This window comes from Geotrypetes seraphini, chromosome 12 (genome assembly GCF_902459505.1).
Source record: "Geotrypetes seraphini chromosome 12, aGeoSer1.1, whole genome shotgun sequence".
In the NCBI taxonomy this organism is placed as follows: domain Eukaryota; kingdom Metazoa; phylum Chordata; class Amphibia; order Gymnophiona; family Dermophiidae; genus Geotrypetes; species Geotrypetes seraphini.
In genome coordinates this window covers 57,798,395-57,803,829 of record NC_047095.1, presented here as the reverse complement: position 1 = coordinate 57,803,829, position 5,435 = coordinate 57,798,395, and positions in this window count along the sequence as shown.

The window sequence follows — 5,435 nt, the reverse complement described above, 5'->3', positions numbered from 1 at the left end:
GCCGAGCATTCGCGAGGAGGCGGAGTCGACAAGCTGGGCTCAGAATAAGCTCCGCCTCACCCTAGCCTGGTTGTGCACGCTGGGAAATGTAGTTCTGGCTTTGCCCCGTTATTCCTTATGGACTTCATTGTATGTTTTCGTCTTGTTTTGTTTATTTTGTAAGTGCGGCAGAGGAGCGCCTGTGTGAACGCGTTTTGCTCGGATCATATTGAAAGAAGTTATCGCCCCCACTGTGCATATTTCTATTTCAGATAAGTGAATTTCAGACAGCAACATTTTTTTTTTTTTTTAGTTCAATAAGTTTTATTAGCATTTCCAAGAAAAGGAAAACATAACATAATACAAAACAAGTAAAACCAGGTACCAACAGGTACATACTTTCTGGGAGGCTAAACCACATACATTTTTTTAACTGTATATTTTTTTTCATTTGTAGTGCCTGATCCTCTTCATTGAAATGCACCAGGATGAGGAAGGCAGGACCGTCCTCAAATCTGGAACTAGGTAAATTGGCATCTCTGCCTGTCTGATGGTTGTAAGGCTGGATGGCAGGGTCCCTCTTCATTCGGGATTTCATCTGTTATCGAATGGGTAGTAACAGTGGAGGAGTGACAAGGTTTGGTGGATTGAGATTGAAAGAAGATAGGGGTAGTTGGAAGAACTGTGGTGGAGGTTTTGCTTAGAGGTGGGGGATGGGAATGGGGGTAGGGTGGGTTAGGATTATCTGAAAATTGGAATTTGATTATATCTTGTCTATTAGTAGTTTGGGGAGTTTATATTAATTTTAAGAACTGGAATGGAATTGCTTTGTGCATCTCATTAATGAAGAAGCACCTAGCGACATGACTAAAAATAAATACATATTTTTGGTGTGAACATAATAGATGAGAAATGTTTGTAGACAAGGCCCTCTGTTTTAAAAACTGCTACTCCAGGGGAAAAAAAAATATTTTTGCAATGAATAAACAAAAAAGAGCATATTTTAGTTTTTTAATGCAAGGAAGTCAAATCAAGAAACAGGTGATAAGTACTTTCTCATGAAACTGCTAAACCATCTCTGAAAACATGAATAAACATAGCAGAGGGAAGCCTTGTCTCACCAGTCTATAGATAATGTGAAGCAGTTCATATATTTGGATTTTCATAAATCATTTGACACTCTTGCGTAATTAAAAAGTGCTGGGATAGAAGACAATGCCTATTTGGGGGTCTCGCAAACTTTGCCAAGCCATGGCACACTAAACGTGGCGGACGCAACTCGAGGCATGTGGAAGTGCACAGCCGTCAACATGATGACATCACACACATGCGTGAAGGCCCTCCAGATGGGCCCTGAGCCACCCATGGGGGGTGCTGGAACGGAAGATGCGTGGAGAAGAGAGGTGCTGGCTGACTGCCTAAAGGATGTGGCTCACGCCGCGAGAGGCACATCCTGTAGGCAGTCAGCCAGCACCTCTCCTCCTCCCCAGCGTCTGGCTGCACACCTGGAATATCAGGTGGCACACAGTTTGCAATACACTGGCTTAAAAGATAGAAAACAGATCTAAAAATCCCACAATCCTGATGGAAGAGTGGAGAGCCCAAACATATGATCTTTAACATATTAATGACTGAAATTACAAAATTATTCAAAGCCGTTAAATCATGAATACATTGTGAAGCATTTCATGAGGTCCTGGTGAGCCTCCATCTTAGCATTCAATTCATATATTAAACACAATTCTTCCCTCCCTGGTGCATATTACCCCCCCCCCCCCAAAAAAAAAAAAAAAGTTTTGTGTTCTCCTTTATTCCCCATCTATTTCTCTCTCTCTTCTTCCTGTTCTAGTCTCTCCTTTTGCAACCCTTTCCTTGTCCTCTAAGATCACAAATGAGCCTGCAGACATGACCTGTTACTGGGCTCCAATGGTCACCAAAAATACTGAAGCTTCAGCCCCCCAAAATATCTGCTTGCCTTAAGAAAGGCTGAGACAATATTTTTTAAGTGGGATTTAAGAGGTAGTGTGTATTCAAGCTCTATCTTTATGGAGATGATGTGGTATACAAACTTAAGGTTTAGTTTAGTTTAAGCATGAATGTCTCAGCTTGCAGAATTTAGTCATCAGTCTATATAAATTACAAATTAACAGTTTCATACATTGAGAATTCCAGATAACCGCACAAGTGGATACAGAAATGGTATGTCATACCTGACTCAAAGTCAAATTATTTATTTTCTCTGTAATTTGAATATTTTCGGGGGGTGGCTTTTGGATTAGGTCCCTTTTCTAACAAAGATGGAGTTTTTATCACTCATGTTCTTTTCTTAACATAGAAACATGGCAGATAAAGGCCAAATGGCCCATCTAGTCTGCCCATCCGCAGTAACCATTATCTCTTCCTTTCTCTAAGAGATCCCACATGCCTATTCCAGGCTTTCTTGAAATCAGACACTGTCTTCACCACCAGTGGTCCATCTAGTCCAGTATCCTGTTTCCACAGTGGCCAATCCAGCTCACAAGTATCTGGCAGAATCCCAAATTGTAGCAATATTCCATGCCATTGATTCCAGGACAAGCAGTGGCTAGGGACCTTTTTGGGTGTGAAGTCTCCAAATTCTGTAACACTACACATAATTCTTTGGAATGCCTCTAACCCACCCATGTCCTTCCCATAGTCACACTGCCTTTTGGGTTGCAAGCAAGAAGATTTGAGTGCAAATCTTTATAGAATCACACACAGCCAGATCCACACACAAATCTAAATTAGAGCAATTAATAATAATTAACAGCCAATTGATTGTTAATGACTCATTCATTAGTTTACTTATGCATGGATTTTTGTGATTGTGTGTCATTTTGGGCACCTTTTACAGAATCCAGGAGGGGTTGGTGTCTACTTTGCCTTTTGATTCTCACTACAGGGAGTGCAAAGGTGACATTGGGGAAAGTCCCCCATAGCTGTGAAGCCTCCCCATGTTCACCAGTCTTGTTTTCTGGAGCGCACATGTCACTAATGAGCATTACAGCTGCCACACCTGTATCCACCGGTAAGGTGGATATGTTGGTATCACTGCTGTCTAGTTCAAGGGACATGTACTGACCAAGGCTCTAAGAAGAGGCAGTGCTCTCTGTCAGAGAAGCAAGCCACTCAGGGACCAGCACTATTATGAGAACACTCAAAGGAGTACCTTTGTGGAAGTAAGGAATAAGAGGTTAGCTTTCATAAACTACAAAAGATCGTAGAAAGAGGAAGACAGTCAAAAATATCTTGAAAAGTTAAGAGAGACTGGTCAAGTAGTCAGGAAAGCAAAATGCAAATGGAAGAAAAAATAGCCGAAAGTAAAATGGGACGACAAGACTTTTTTAGATATATCGGTGATAGGAAGAAGTGCAAAAGTGGCATTGTGAGACTCAAAAGTGAAGGGGAGAAATATGTAGATGCTGATAAAGAAAAGACTGAATTGCTTAAACATATTTCTGTTCTGTGTTCACGGCTGAAGATCTGGGAGCGGGACCGCAGAAGACAATTGCAAATAGGGATGGTAGAGTGGTAGACCCTCTACCCAAAAGTGGAAGTAAGGCAGACATTGGGAATTACAGATTAGATTAGATAAATCCGACTTCTGTGGTAAGCAAATTAATACAAATGCTTTTAAAATAGAGAATGGTGATGTTTCTGGAATCCGGTGGAGTACAGGACCAGAGGCAACATGGATTCATTAGAGGTAGGTCGTTAGACAAATCTGATCAATTTCTTTGACTGTGTGACCACAGAACTGGGTAGAGGGAGTGTGCTAGTTGTGGTGTATTTAGATTTTAGCAAAGCCTGAGTGTTCCACACAGAAATCAAATAAATAAACTGAGTGCTCTTGGGATGGGCCCCAAAGTGACGGGCTGGGTCAGGAACTGGTTAAGTAGAAGACAAAGGGTAGTGGTCAATTGAGATTGTTCTGAGGAAAGAGATGTTACCAGTGGTATGCCTCAAGGTTCTGTTCTTGGGCTTGTTCTTTTTAACATTTTTATAAACAATATTGCTGAAGGGCTGTCAGGTAAGATTTGCCTCTTTGCGGATGATACCAAAATCTGCAAGAGTAGACACCCCCAGGTGGTGTGAATAACATGAAGACAGACCTAGTGAAGCTTGAAAAATGGTCTGAAATCTGGCAACTAAAACTTATTGCTAAAAAATGACAAAAGAGCGGGACTTGGGTGGGATTGTATGTAATGGCCTTAAGATGGCCAAACAAGTTGAAAAGATGACAGCAAAAGTTAAAAGGATGCACAGGAAGAGGTATGGCCAGTATGAAAAAGGAGGTATTGATGCCCCTATATAAGACTCTGGTGAGACCTCATTTATAATATTGTGTACAATTCTGGAGGTCTTACCTTCAAAAAGATATAAAAAGGATGGAGTTGGTCCAGAAGTAGGCTACTAAAATGGTGCATGGTCTTCGTCATAAGGTGTATGGGGACAGACTTAAAGATCTCAATATGTACAACTTTAGAGAAAAGGCGGGAAAGGGGAGATATGATAGAGACATTTAAATACCTAAGTGATGTAAATGTACATGAGTTGAAGCCCTTTCATTTGAAAGCTCTGAAATGAGAGGGCACAGGATGAAGTTAAGAGGCTCCAGAGTAATCTAAGGAAATACTTTTTTACAGAATAGGTAGTAGATGTATGGAACAGTTTCCCGGAAGAGGTGGTGGAGACAAAGATTGTGTCTGAATTCAAGAAGGCGTGGAATAGGCACATGGGATCTCTTAGAGAGAGGACGAGATAATGGTTACTGCGAATGGGAAGACTAGATAGGCCATTTGGTCCACTAACACCTCCTAGGTCAGGCTTAGCTGAGAGACCTCAGTTTGTGGAAATGGCTAACAGAAACCTGCAGTGCTTAGGCTCCCACGCCATCCTCCTTGAACTTTAAATGTGTTTACCTTAGAGGTTTACTCCTGAATACAATCTCAGGTTAAAAGCTCAATAGCACTAACCAGTAGAACCAAACAAGCTGAAGCAAACCAATTCTCAACTGGTTTCAGGCAAAAACACCATTGACTGGTGACCTGAAAAGGAGGCTAGACAACTGAGCAAAAATCCCACTGACAATCCTGTGTAAGAAATAGCAGTGAGGGAGGGGAGGAGGTCTGGAGGGAAGAGGCTCCAATTTGCACTAGTGGGCCCTTGAAATTTTCTACAGCCATTGCAAGAGCTCAGGCCCGATTCTTGCTCTTTTCAACTTCTTATTTCACAGTATGTGCTTACCGTCTGTTTCCCTGCTGAAACTTTCTACACATTTTAGTATATTTGACTATTATACCATTTTCTGTTAAAGTTGTACTTTTCAAAGATTTTTGATGTAACTAATTTTCAAAATGTACTAAAATAAAAAGTAAACATGGGTTCAATCAGCATTTTATTAAAATCATTCATTTAGATTTGTAAAAAAAAAA